Raw genomic sequence first — 16,005 nt, forward strand, 5'->3', positions numbered from 1 at the left:
GCTATCAACTTGGGTCCCCAGGTCCCTTATCACTTCTTCCATATTTAATGGGTTACCACCTATGTGGTAATTTGTGGGCACTTAGTTTTTGCCAAAGGGAATGACTATACACTTTTTTGCTTTTAGCTTGAGGACATGGTTCTGGCACCAGTTGTCTGTTTCTATGAGGCCCTTTTGTAGGATGCTTGTGTCAGCTGGAGGGTCGATTATGGCGCCCAGTTTGCAGTCATCTGCAAACTTGTTCAGCCACAGTCCTTCTGTGTTGGCCTGTACCTACAACAAATATATACCAAACAAGGGGGTCCCAGGACTGAGCCTTGTGGGATGCCACTTGTAGCTGGTTTGGGGTCTGACATGTCTCCAGCATTTCCGACCATATGGGTTCTGTCCTTGAGCCAGTTTGCAACCCATCTAGTGACACAGGGGTTTATATTGAAGCTGGTGAGCTTAGCTATAATGACCAAGTAGGGTATTGTATGGAAGGCTTTTGTGAGGCCTAGGTAGGCTGCGTGGACCACCTTCCCCTCGTCAATGGCCTTGGTGACTGTTTCAAATGACTCAGCCAGGTTTAAGAGGCAGGATCTGCCCTTAACAAAGCCAAACTGGGTAGGATGCATTGTCTGTAGGTCCCCAATATCTTTATTTCTCAGGTCCATGATGATCCTTTCCATAGCTTTGCAGACCAAGCTTGTCAGGCTTCTGGGCAAATAGTTTGCAGTATCCATTGAGGCACCACCTTTGTGGAGAGGGACCACTGTTGCTGTACACTGCTCTTTGGGTACATATCCTTTGGTAAGGCTGAGATTCAACAGTGGTTTTATGTTTGTGTTCAATTCTTCTTGGGGTTCATGTTGGACACAGCCCAGGACACCGTCTGGTCCCATTGATGCTGTGTGTTTTGCTTTGGAGAGGCTGGCTGTTACCAAGCATCTGAGATGTCAGGGGGCCAGCACTCTGCTGGGATAGATATTTGCCCTTTTGGTGGCGATGGGGGGGGTTTACACTGAACCTGTCTGCTCAGATGTTGGCAATGTCTGTGGGTTTGGTGTATTGTTTGTCATGTTGGACTAATTCTGAGGATATCTGGGAATTCCCACCCAGGGTCCTACCATAAATAAAGAAAGCCTTGTGATTATCCTTAGTGTCCTGTACAGTTTTTATCTCAAAGATGGCCTTAGACGATTTTATGTGTGGCCGTAGTTTTTCAATAATACTGATCAGAGATGCCTTCCATTTTTGGGATTTTGCTCTATAATATAGTAGCTTCCTCCTTGTATTGTATGTTTTTTTATGGCTGGGGTCCACCAGACAGGATGCCTGCCTTTGGAGGATTGGATCTTGGTTTTATTTGGGTTGCATGATCCAGGCATTCCTGAAGGTGTTCATAGAATGCGTTTATAAAGGGTTCTGAGGTCTGGGCCGTATTTTCCACAGGCACAGGGGCTGTGATGGATTCCACCTCGGTTTTGAGGAGTGTGACATTTGCTTTAGTGAAAATTTTTCACTGTGGTTTTCTGGCCATGGGCTGGGGTGGGGATGTGAATATCCAGTGAGATTACTCTATGGTCTGATCTTACCAGTGAGGGATACACTTCTGGTCTTGGGCATAGAGTCACCATATTGGTGATGATCAGGTCCAGTATGTTTTCCCCTCTTGTGGGAGTGGTAGCAAGTGGTTCCATACCATTTGAGTTTATAAATTCTAGGAACCTTTTGGCTAGGGTGTTGCAGCTAGGGTAATACTCCCAGTCTATGTTTGGGTAGTTGAAGTCGCCCAATATAATGGTGTTTGGGGAGACCTTCATATTTTCATGTGTTCTCCAGTAAGCCAAGTGTGGTTCTTGGGTTTAGGAGGGTGGTCTGTAGCAGGCTATGAACTGGAAGGTGGTTTTACCCACTGTTAGTTGCACATGCATAGTCTCTGATGTTTCATGCTGTGCCAGCAACCTGGGGGTGTGGGTATCTTTGACAAATATTGATACTCACCCTCCTTTTGTAGTTTGTTCCATGTTTTGCGGCTGTAAAGCATGGCATGAGGTGTAACCTGTTAGTGCTAGGGTGCTCTTGGGAGCCTTGAACCAGGTTTCTGTTACTGCACAGATATCAACATTCTCCATGCTGAGGAGAGTTTGGAGTGCATGCATCTTGCAGTTTAGACTTCTGGCATTGAGTAGCATTCTAGTTTCTTATCCCTTGTGATACCTATGGAGGTGGGTTTGTCTTTTGAGCCTTACCTAAAAAGGCACTATGTGGGTGACAAGAGCCATTGGCAATATCCAAAAGGCCACAGGTGACAGGTGAAAGCCATCCCTAGCGAAGCATCATGTCTTGTCGAGCATGTCATCCCAGGCTGACAGGCATTGGATCCTCTTTCACTGACACCAATACTTAAGCCAATTGTTGTAATTGAGCATCTTGTCTTCATATTGTGGCATTATGTTTGGTGAGGGTAGGATGATACTCAAGGTCATCAAGTTTGCATATACTACATGGTGGTAAATGCTGTTTAGCACTACCTTACATTGCATAACACATGGCAACCATGCCTCAGGTGGTGCTGCAGGGCTGCCTATGTCAGATGCGCATACTACACTCCCTGCACATGTTTCATGTTTGAAAGCAGGTTGTGTCAACTTAGACATCCCTTTCACTATATGTGGGAGTCAGAGAGAGGTATCATTTCCAGGGTTCCTACTGAGCCAGTGTATGTGCTATGCATTGCCTCTTTGCCAAGGCCAAGGTATACTGGGCACGCCTCCTTCTGCCTACTGGGGCAGGCTCAGGTTGTTCCTCCTCCGAGTCACGCCCTGCCTATGATGGCCTTGGCAATGTTGGGGGGCTGTTTGCCCAGGCCTATGCTGGTCCTGCTGCAGCTGTTTTTGCAGAATCATATTACGTAGCATAGCACATACCATGACAATTTGGGTACATGTAGTTGGTGAGTATTGCAAGGCTCCACCAGATGTGTCCAGGCACCGGAACCATGACTTGAGCAACCCAAACACATGTTCAATTACATTTCGTGTTTATGCGTGTGCCTCATTATGGTGTTCCTGGTCAGGTGTGTGTGCATTTCTGATGGGTGTCATCAGCCACGGCTCCAATGCATAGCCAGCATCCCCCACTAAGTGACCATGTGGGATGTCCCCATTGGCAAATTTCCGGTATAGCTGCGTCAGATGCCAGATATGGGAATCATGGTAGCTTCCAGGGCAGCCAGCACACACATTCATTATTATGCCCTGGGCATCACACATGACCTGGCAGTTGATGGAGGGGAAGCCCTTGCGGTTAATGTATGCCCAGGGTATTCTGCTATTTGCTGGAAGAGACGCATATTGCTGGCCAATACCTCACGGGAATTGGGGAAATATACATGATCACCGACATGTGCTGACATGGCATCCAGGAACTGGTGCAGTACCCTGGATGTACTGTGATATCCCCATCATATCACCAGTTGGTCTCTGGAAGGTACCTTTTGCTAGTATTCTTAGGCCAGCACATACCTTGGTTTCCACTGGAATGGGTTCCCCTTTGTTGGTTCTGTGTGTGAGGCATGGCCTGCACAGCTCAACAATTTGCTGCAGGAGGTCTCTGTCCACTCTATAGCTCTCCACTATCTCCAGCTCATGTAACCCCTGGTAGGTGACCCTGGGCCTGTACACTCTTCTCCGTCTCTTCACTTTGGGTTGTCCAGCAGCGTTTGCATTGTGACCACCCTCAGCATGTTGCATATGTCGCCTTATAACAGCAATGGCAGCCCCTAGCATTTTTTGTCTGAGTGTAGCTTTTTCAGTTTTCACTTCTAGTAGCTTACTCCAGTGTTGCAGTGTCTCTTGAGAGTAACAAACTGCACTGTTGTTTGCAGAGTTTTAAGTGCTGGGCTGGGCTAGTGTTCTGCCTGTGTAATTGCCTGATTCTGATTGTTTTCACCTGCTAGCACTACTAGTATTCCCTGGTAGAGTCCTACTATTTGTTGTGCTTCCTTTTTCCTTTCTGTTTCCTCAGGGGGGAGCGATGTGCATACAAGCGCAGACACGCTCACAGCAGCTCACACACGCACACACATGCTTAGATGGACTCCAACTTGCTTATTTGGGTTAAAATGCGCGCACACAAGCGCAGACGTGCTTACAGGTCTTTAAACAGCCTTATACATGCTTACTCCGGCTTAAACGCGTGCACTCATACTTTCACGCGTGCACTCTGTCTTACTCGGGTTTACAGGCGCGCACACGCGTGCATACCCGCACAGCAAGAAACTTTGGTGTTAGCCACAGTATACACCTTCCATTTCTTGGCTTTCCCTGGCCTACCTGTTGACACACCTCTTTCCATGATGTCTAACTGACAGCTGACACATGCCACTCTGCTCCTATGAGCTTCACTACTTTCATACATACCCCCCTTGTGATGTCACCTATCTCTTACTCTGATACTCCCCATATCTTACTCCTACACTCCACTGACTGTACTCATTTGCTATGTAAAAGTGCAATTCACAATCCTAACACTCATTTACATAGGGTTGCCTACTAATGCTTGGTTACATGTCTTAGACTGGGCTTCTCCCCTTAGCAACCCCTACTTGGTGGCCATGTTGTCTTCAGCCTGCTATTCCCTTACATTGTAATTTAACAGTTTTCATAGATTCCACCTTTCTGGCTTTTATTTTCTTATTTTATGATTTTTTTTTGCGCACCAAGTTTGTGCGGCGCTGCGCTACACTTAAACATCAGAAATTGCCGAAAGAAAAGTATTTTTATTTTAATTTTGTATCTGGGTACTTTTCCAATGGCCGTATATTTGGCCATTCGCATGCTTCCTCAACCATATGCAACCTTTATTTGAAGCTGTCAAGGCTCCATTGTGCTATTTACAGAACAGTACTCAGTTGTCAACTGAATACATTTCTGCAGCTAACATGGCTCCTACTCGGACAGGTTTGTGCTTCCTGGATCACAAAGTTACCTCATATGCATGCCTTTCGGCTGCAAGTGAGGTAATTTGCATATCCCAGCCCTGTCCATGTAAGAGACATTTTAGGAGCTCTCTTACACGCCCCTACAAGCTGTTCCTGGATCGCTCGTTGGACATGATGGCTGCATGGATATATAAAGGTCAGAATAACAATGAAAACAATAGTATAAATGCATTTTAAGTTACAATAAGAGGATGAGAAATGTGAAGAATATTGTTACAGGACACTGGCATATTTTACAACAGGTTCCACAATTAAAAGAAATAGTGGAACAAGGACCTAATTTTTGATATAAAAAGTCAAAAACTTTGAAAAATAGGTTGTACTATAAGGAATAAATAAAGGTGATTGATTCCATTAAGAGTAAAAAAGGTGCATATGTATGTATATAGTGTATTTATTGTAAGTATATACATATATATATATATATATATATATATATATATATATATATATATATATATATTAGGCATCCTGTCACTGGAAAACATTTTAAATTAAAAGCTTATGTGACTATAAAAGTGTGAGCTAGCATTAATAAATTGACTGTTTTCATTTTGCAGGTGGTTCATGATATATTTATATTTAAATACACTCATATCACAATGTTAAATTCTTTCATGGATTCCAAATACATAGAGAGAGAGAGAAGGCCCAAGTTGTGTCATTGCTTAATGCATAATTCCTGGCATAGTCTTACATCTGCTGGCTTGCTTGAATGGATTCCATGTAGCTAAGATGAAAAGTCATGGTATAACAGAGTGCCATTATTGGCAAAATATGCATGCAATCAGTGTTCAGAAAAGTTGCCTTCCCTGAAGTCAACCCCTACTTACATATATATATATATATATGTTAAAAGTGCATGTAGTTATGATGATGAGAGATATTCATATTTATGAAATCTGTTCAGAACTACTGGCACTGCAATCCCTAATTCATTCATAGGTTCATAGGTGTGTATTAGGCTAATGGCCCTGGAGCCTTTACAAACCTAGCCCCTAGAAGTGCCCTGGCATCATGCTACCATTAGTTCTTGGTGACTCTATTAAATAGATCCACTGGAGTGATGCCTGGGGTGAACTTTATATTTCCCATCCATTCATCAATATTTCTCTTGAAAAGGGCCAGTGAGGTGCTTTGCTTGACATGTTTGGGAAGTCTATGCCAGAGAATGGGCAGTCTCTGGGTTATAAACCTGTCCCTCCAGCATGTTCTGTTGATTGTGGTAATGAGGTTGAGGTCCCTGGACCATCCATTACAATGTATAAAACTCATGTCGTAGTATTTCTTTAGTCCTTCAAGATGTATTTATTTGAAAGCTGTTATGCCATAATTAACTGACTAAATGCTTCATTCAGATACTTTTTATAGCTTAACTCAAGGTTTAGAGGCTAAGGAGTCAGCAGCTCCAGAACACTGAAGTGGATGGTCTCTTCTTGCATGAAGAGAATGAGGACTATGTGGTCCTCTACCTGAAATCTTTGACTTGGTATAACACATGCTGGGTTCATTGCAGGTAATAGATGAGCACCAGTAAAAAAAAAATGCTTAATGAGTGCACTAAGATGACAGCCAGTATTAGCAAAGACTACAACTGAGTGCATGATGGGTTATACATTATAAATTTAACAGTGGACAAGACATTATAAATACACCATACCCAAGCATATCATAGTTCAGATGCTCACATGCATGTGCACATACTGACATTTGTAATATTCCACATAGCTGTAGCTGTGTTTTTACTCTGCAGTTCATTTCTCTCAGCCTATGTTAACACAATATTGTTTGATAAATGGCTAAGACTTCATTGTCTGCATTATTTTCAGTATTGCAAAAGTAATTCAATTAATAATTTAATTATTCTTGTCAGTAAATTCAGACTATGCAGCAATGCTCTCTCAACTGGCCACATTTTCACAGAACGTTTAGGTTTTTACATAATTTTTTGGTCTGTATGTCATAAAATTTAAGATTTTCTGGTGAATCATTGAAGATTGAAGACAGTAAATTATGACATATTTTTGAATTTCAAAGTTTGTATCCTTCAAACATGTAAAGCCTGCTATTCTAGCAACATTCTAAGCGTAGTAAAGGAATATTTAAAATAGCTTCCTGATTGAATTTGGTTCCTTGTCTTTCCGTTACTTGTTGACTCTGTCCAGATTTCTTCCACTCTGAGGTTGAGATGTATGATCAGAGTCCAATTAGTAGACTTGCAAACAAGATGTACCATAACTGGATGACTGTTAAATGACCTGACTCAAGGTCTGCTATGCTGTTGTTTTATGTCCTGACATTGCAAGATGGGAAGGTCGTGGTTTTATTTCAGAGTGGTTTGGTTGTACATTTTATGAACAACTGCACAATTGCCAGATGATATTTGTTTAGTGTTTGCTTTGCAGCTGACACATTTGTGTGCTTATATAAATGTACAGCACTCTGACACAGAATAATTAGTTGATCAGGATGGTGTGTTTTTTCCCTAATGCATCTGAAAACCGTGAGGTATTTATCTGCAGATGAATGTAATTTAATCACAACTTGCTCTCTGTTGTTATGATTCTGTGACTTATCTTATATTGTTAACAGTAAAATGGTCTAATATGTTAAACACTGCAATCATTGCCTAAAATTCAATGACTTCTAAAAAGAAATCTTTTTAAAAACTGAATAACTACCTTACATTGATTAATTTTATGTATCTGATGCATGTCTGTCATCTTGCAGATATAGCTCAATGGGAAATTCATTTACAGCCTCTTGTTACAGTAATTGCAGAACTTCTGAGCTCATCAGATGACTGTCTTTTCATTAGTACTAGTGGAGAACCCCAAAGTTCTCTTTTATCTATGATCAGACATTTCTGATCACATATCTCAGGTTCCTGTACAAGTGTATTTCCCTGCTCTGCATCTTAAAATGAAGCAAGAACTATGATGATTGACCTTATCTCATTAATTCAATGAACATCACTCACAATATGCCAGGAGAGATTACCTAACTAGCCTTCATAATCATTCTGATTTACATATAAATACAGCGAACCTGGAAAGAGAAAGATAAGAAGGAATGAACAACATGCATATTTGAGAGAATGCTTGCCAGTAAAATGGCACATGTTTTTGTTTCAGACATCTGGAGTAAATGTTTTTAAAGCTTAGATGAGAGTTCCAAATAATACAGCTCAGGTGACCGGGAATGAAGTTTGCAACAATGCCAGGAATGCACATATTCACATCTTTATGATAAAATGAGTCCAAAAGAGTCATGATAGCTCATCCATCAGTACTTCATTTATCTATTAGCACTTCTATTTAAATGAGATTCATATTTTGCAAAAGAGAATGAATAATCTGCAGTTTTTTTTATCTTTTAACATTATTGTTACAAAAGTCAGAGTATTTTTAATTGAAGAATATTGAAAAAAATATGTTTTTATCCATTTTTTGGCTAATGTTTCTAAATGTCATACTACTGCAATATGTTCTTTAAGACTCAGACTGCATTCTAACAGTTATTTTCTTTTCCAATCAAAAGCAGGTGGTAAAGTTGTGCAGGGATAAAACCTTACTTTAGAGTCTTTAGTGCAGTTCAGCTTCCAGACAGTCTACTGTAGTACATGAAAGGGTGATCTTTATTTCTTCCAGAGATAATTAAGCAGTACTTAGAAAGCTTCATAAGGATGGAATATAACTTTTGTGGGATTATGAAATTGTTTGCGTATGTGGAGAAGGTTTATTTTACCCTACATCTGTTAAAATATTGTTATATTATTGTTTATTTCATATACCTTGTCTCCTGGAGCGAAGTAGAAAACTAAAGAGTTTTGGTGAGACTTTGTATAAGATTGAAGGAAACTGAGGAAAGCAGAGTAAATTATCCTTATGCTATTAAAACTATCATGTTTTAGGTTATACCCAGGGCAGAATCTAGCATAAGACTCTCTAGGCAGTTGCCTAGGTCCTTGATTAAGCTTGGGGGTAGGGAAGCAAGTGCTGCCAATTACCATCAAAAAGTTTTCTGCGACTTTTGTAAGCCCAGCAGAGTGGCCCAATTTCCCCATCACCAAACACAGGCTGATTGCAAAGGGAAAAAAGTTTCTTCCTGATTTCTGACAGTCGCTCAACAACAAAACCCAGCAAATTCCATGATTGTCAACTATCAACTCTCAACTAACATGCCATATGAACTCGCACCACTAATTTCTTCACTGCACTAGCAACAGAGAAGCATTGCTTGGATGGTCAGGTGGATTTGTTAGTTTGTTGTATCAGTTACAGTTAGCAACTATGTTTCCTAGACCAAAGAAAACTGAAGCAAATGACCCTTGTCAACAAGCAACATCATGCTGCCAAGTTTTAGTTGTTCCATTTATTAACTCTGCACCTAAAACCTCCATGCACCATCAAGCAAAATAAATTATTTCGGCTGATGTTGGTAGCTTATTAACTAAAAAATAAATAACTGTGCAGTTGCACATTTGCTTAAAAAGTGGACCAGGACTGATAGAGTTTAAAAATAGGAAGGTCTCAACCATATAGTAATCATAAGAAATCAAGGTTAGTGCATCAGAGGCCCTCAGGTTCTGCTTACCTTTTCAAGGAGGCCAAGGCCTGTAAACCATGCAGGTTATTTTACAGTACTGAATAACATGTGTAATGTATGTTTGAAGGTAGACAGGGGGTCATTTTGTTTCAAGTGCTAGATGATGAATCTATTTTTCCAATCAGTTTTGTTTATTTCCTGATGTAGATTCAAACTTATTATTCTAGTCTTGGCTATATTGCTTGACACATCAAGAAGAAGGAGGCCTGTGGCTTGGATGGAAGGCTGACAGCAGCACAAATGTTCTGCTCTGCAGTATTTCAACATTTCTGGCAAGATTTATTCACAAAATACACTATCTACTTGAAAACATAAACCCACCCCCCCCCAAAAAAAAAAAGATCTAAGCTTTGTATCAGTGTAACTTTCATCTTATAATTCTCATATTTCCCTGTCAAATTTTAAAGGAGAAAAGTGAAGAAACTACAACTGAAGGAACATGAATCACTCTAAGACCACTCAACAGGACACTTCTATGAAAAAAGAGCTGCTGTCCATCCTTAAAAGCATTCAAGATTTAATGCTGAACATGGATAAACTTGATTTTAAAATGGACAAAATTAAAGAAGACAATACCAAGCAGATTGAATTATTGAATGATGTCCTGAAGCAGCAAGAGGCTCAAACTGTAGCAGTAGAAGAATCATTGTCTGACATTGACTGCAAATTAATAGTTGGGGGGGAAAGTACTGAGTTTCTTTTACAACAAAATAACAAACTTTTTAAAAAGATTGATGATCTGGAGAGTAGGTCTATACGGAACAACATAAAAAGAGAGAATGGAAGGAGACAACATGGTGAGTTTTGTAACTACTTACATAGCTCTCAAAAACTTTAAATTTACTGGAAGCTTTATCTTTAGGAATTGAGAGATTCCATAGATTTTTATCTTCAAATACCTCAAATAGCAAAAATATGCATCCCAGATCCATCATTGCTAAATTTATGTCAAGTCAAGATAAAGACCTTATTTTAATGTCTGATTGGGATTTCTCTCCCTTGAAAATAGGAGATCAGATTGTTAGATTTGGCAATGACTACACTTCTCTTATTTCAAAAAGAAAGGCTTGCATTCCCCTTTTTAAATCATTGAAAAAGGCTGGTATTAAATCTCAACTTCTCTTTTCTGTAAGAACAAGACTCTCTACCAGAAAGAAACAAAAATAACATTTGAAACACTTGAAGATGCCAACAATGTTGTAGAACAAAGAAACTTAATAAATTCAATAGAACTTATGGACACCAGTAGTGCCTTAGAAAGCCAAACAAAAACAAAAAAGGAATGGTCTGTGACAGAAAAGAAAAAACCCTGAGACAAATAAATACTTCATTAGCTTATTTGTAATGTACTTCAATGCAGCTGGTTTTAAGTCATTTTAAAATCACACAAACAAGGCAATAGACTTTGTTTTACTTGTTTCCTTTTCCTTCCTCCTTCCCTTTCAAAACTGAAAAAGGCATTAATAGTTATATGTGACACTACAAGATTTAATAATGATTTTGGTTCAGAAATAATATATATTTTTAAATGTTAAGTGAATTTTTAATATCTAGGCAAGAATATACAAAGGTGTCATAGTCATATGCTGGTGCTTTGCTAAATTGTCTTTTACAATTACATTTTACTGATTTTCTGCTTTGGGGGTCATGCTGGGTCTAATAAAGTGTGTTTAAAATGATAGTTATAGGTAAAATAAGTTTACTATACTTTCACTTAACTAAAAATGATTTAGTTTAAAGTTTAGGGTGTTACTGTGTATTTAATTCACTCATTAATTGAAGAAACATGGTTAATTTATTGTTTAATTGTATGTTTGCTAGTCAAAAATAAACATTTAGAGCAAAAAATGAATGTTTTACATTGCTCATGGGTTTTTAATACATATATGAGAATTTCTAGTCCCAAAGATTCACTCTACAAACAAAAGTTCCCACCAACTTACTTTAGTTGCTGTTTAGGTTTTTGAAGCAGGATTGAGCTCCTAAAGTGCTGTAAAGATTCCATGTCCATGCAGCGACAACCAAGATATCATGCAGGGAGTAATAAACTACCTTTGACCTTTTTATCTCAAGTTGAAACCAATGGACCAGTCGGATTACAAAATGGATGTTGCCGTGCCTCATTTGAATTATTTTTAATGCTTTTGTCTGAAAATATAATGTTAAGTAATGAATTGATTATTTAATACATTTAATATATAATTTAAATTAGTGATATTAAGTTTTAACAGTTTGCTGGATGTTTTTAAATAAAAATGGGAGTGACTTGAATGATTGACAAGCCAAATGGCTGTGATGTAACAGTTAACTAGTCCTGAAATGTTCTACAATGCTTACAATGCTGAGATGTGGGTAGCCTTTTAATAAGTAAATGAAACTGTTGAAAACATGTTTCAGGTAAGAAACAGAAAACCTACAACAGAAAAGCATTATACAGACAGAGCTAAATATAAATGAATGTAATATTAATATTGTTTTACTTACTAAATATTAGCTAACATGTTTTGCATTTTAAAAATGAAGTTTCTATTCAGATGGTGTTGATAAATACTTTTATATGTGTAACAAATATGCAATATCATAAAATGGGGGAATAAGACAGTAAAAAGCAGGAGGAATGGTAGCGAATATTGATGATTGCTTATACTTTGTTTACTTGTTATCGTCTGCCTGCTTTCTAAAATGTTGTGTCTTTTGGGATATAGAAAAGTAGACTGTATCATTATGCATCCAAAAGGTTAACATGGTAGAGTTAAAAGGTCCTATAATATAATTTAATGATATATTACTTATAAAAAGTATAGTCTGAAGTAAATGATTCTCCCACACATTTATGTTCCATTCTGCCTTTTCTTCAATGTATATGTTAGCCTGCAATAGTGGAAAGCCATCACTAGATGTTATGGTTTGGCAAGGTTGTGGCACACATATTAAGCCAGGAATACTGTATTCCATAAAGAAGGTTTTTAATGTCTATATAGTTAAAATTTCTAATTTAGGTGTTTATAATTTGTCCATAACAAATGTTATTTTTAACTGTTATAAAAAATATAAGGAATCAATACATATATCTTAATACTGCAAAACCTGTTAAACTATATTAGCATACAATGTTTTCTCTTTAAATGTAAATGGGCTAAATAATCCCATGAAGTGAGCTAGTGTGAAGAAATATCTTTCTTTGCATAAAGCAGGCATTGTCTTTCTTCAAGAAACACATCTATTATCACAAGATTTGGACAGAATGTTGTTAAAAGACTATGTAACATACATTAGTTAGTTCACAATATAGGGAAAAAAGAGGAGTTTCAATTCTATGGAAGAAAGGCCTACAATTACCAGAGAGCATAAAATCTTATACAGATAAAAATGGTATGTTAGCTTTAGTAGTAATTAAGGTTGGGAAAAAGCCTTACACCCTCATTAACTCATATTGGTTACCGGGAATAGGCACAAAAATGGTAAAACAACATTGTGACACCATGACTTTATATTCTTAGGGAGAGATAATTTTAGCAGGAAATTTTAATTGTATTTTATCTTCAACAGACACCACAAATATAAAGTCTTTTAAAGTATCTCCTCTAGCTAAAGATTTAAATAACTATGTAAAGTCAAGGAATTTAAAAGGCATCTATAATATAAAATCACCTTCTTCCATAAAATCTTCCCATTACTCATATAGGTTTGGCACACAAACCACCACTGATAAAGTATTAGTAACCAACTCATTGTTATCTAAAATAGAAGATGTCATGAGTGTGTCCTGCCCTTTATCAGATCACAATGCAATCACATTTAAATTAATGTTTCATACTGATTTTTAATGTCTTGTCAGAGAATTCCCACCTATATTACAAAAATAAAAGGCTTTCAAGATTGATTTCTAACTGAAATAATACAATTTATTGAAATAAACAATAATTGAGAGGTGCCATGAATCTGTGGGATACCTTAAAGGTGGTTCTTTATGGGGAAAGTTAAAAGCTGGTACTTACCTAAAAGAAAAGAGTGAGATAAGAGGCTAGTAGATATACCGAATGAAGTAGATACGACAAAATGTAATTTAACACCAAATGATAAAACGGTGTTAGATAATATAAATAAACTGAATAAGGAATATCAGGACATCTTGCACCACAAATTTTACATTAATTTTGAAAAATTAAGTTATACTCCTACTCAGTCAATGCTAAAAGCCTACATAAAATTGCAGTCAGATCAACATATCTAAATGAAAAAAAGACATATAAAGGAAATCATATATAAAAAAGATAAGAAAAGAATAAAAGCATCAGATATGAAGAACATACTGGAAGGCTTCAAAAAAAATTATGAGCATACAAATAACTCAAATGGAATGATACGTGATAATTGTATCCTAAAGAACTTCTTAAAGAAGAACATCCAAAGGAAATTATCCCATATCAATACTAACAGCATTGATAAAGCCTTTACTATGAAAGAACTAAAAGATCAAATAATCTAAAGCTCAGTAAGACACAAGGGATATATGGATTAGTCTCTGAATTATATACAATTTTACTAGATGATATATTAAAAATCTGTTAAATACATTTCAAGAAGTTAAAAGCATATCAAATGCCCCACCTTTGTGGAAATACTCATTAGTCTCACCAATTTTAAAAGCAGATAAGGAACCCACTTCTTGTTCATCTTATAGGCCTATTTCTTTATTAAATATAGATTATAAGATTATTATAGTTATCTTAGCAAATAGGCTGAACACTATCCTTTCTGACTTAATAGACAATGACCAAACTGGGTTCATAAAAACAGGAAAGTTCAAGACAATATAGTAAGGTTATTGTCTCTTATAGATATAGCAAACAAAAAGAAAAATGAATTGTCAATATTAAGCATCAACACAGACAAAGCTTTTAACTCTTTTAGTTGGACTTACTTATTTAAAGCATTGCAAGAGTATACGTTTTCTTGAGAATTTATAAAGTTAATTAAAAAACTCTATGAAAATTGTATTTCCTTTGTTAAAATTGGCTCTTTCATATCTAGTCCTTTCAAAATATTGAGAGGTACAAAACAAAGTTGCCCTTTGTCCCCTTTAATTTTTCCCTTGCCTTGGAGGCATTTACAAATCATACATGAAATAATAAGAAAATTATAGGTTATAAACTTGCAAGTAATATCTCCGTCAAAATCCAACTTTTGCCAATGATTTGGTACTAACATGTGGAGACATTGAAACCTCACTTGACTGTTTAATTAATGCCCTGCATTTATTTGATAGTATATCTGGATTAAAATGTAATCATAAAAAACCCAAACACTCTTAATAAACAAGGAAGTCACTTCCAAATTAAAAACGTACAAGCACTTCAATTGGGACAATTTGCATATTAAGTACCTACGCATTTCTATTGAATCTAACATTAAAAAGACAGCTTCAGCTAATTATCAACTTCTAATTAATTCAATTATAAACCTAACAGATAACTGAAATATATATTTTTTTTCATTTGAGGACAGACTAACCTTAATCAAAATGATAATTTTTACCAAAAATTATATTTGTTAGTCACTAATCATCCCCCACCCCCCCAAAAAAAACCTGTTAAAAGTATAAGCAATATCCTGCTCAAGTTTCTCTGGTTTCCTAAAAAACCTAGAATATATCTACGGTGGCACACTCCAAGCTGTTACAAGGGAGTTATTACATTTTCCAACCAAAAATTATATATAAATGCAGCTATTATTAGCACTGTACTTTTATGGATCAGTAATTCATATATATCTTATTGGCAGTCAATACACAAAATTATATTACAAGACAACAATAAAAACACTATTTGAACCTTTTATTTGTATAGACAGGGATGTTTTTCTATGGCTAATTAATGTATATTTGAAAAATAATAAGCAAAAACTAACATTTTTCTTCATTAACAAGCTATTATTGAATTTTATGTATTCCAATCACCTAATCAAGAATTTAATCATATCCATTTTTCCAGTTACCTTTACTAGTAAATGTATAATTTCTTTTGATACTAAGAACATGTTAGATTTCAAAAAGGGTAATTTGCTGTATTGGCATGAGTTCTTGTCAACAAATGAAAGTCATACAGCTGATTAATTAAAAGCTAGATATAGTCTACAAAATTGTAACTGGCTTGATATCCAGACCGGAAAGATTTCTTTCAAATCAGAACTATAATTTCATTAGAAACACTTGACAAGACATACCCATAATTCTAGACATAATTTCTACTATTAATAATGATTCCCTAAAAGATACCTCATTTATATCCATTATGTATAAATCTATCAGAGCAATTTTTACCTTTACAGATGTCTCTTACTGGAACTATTCAACAAGAATAAACAACAAAGAATTTGCAGGAAAAAACACAGCTTTTCCCTATAGGAAA

The sequence above is a fragment of the Protopterus annectens genome, chromosome 8.part1 (assembly GCF_019279795.1).
Source record: "Protopterus annectens isolate FY-2018-M chromosome 8.part1, PAN1.0, whole genome shotgun sequence".
Classification (NCBI taxonomy): Eukaryota; Metazoa; Chordata; order Ceratodontiformes; family Protopteridae; genus Protopterus; species Protopterus annectens.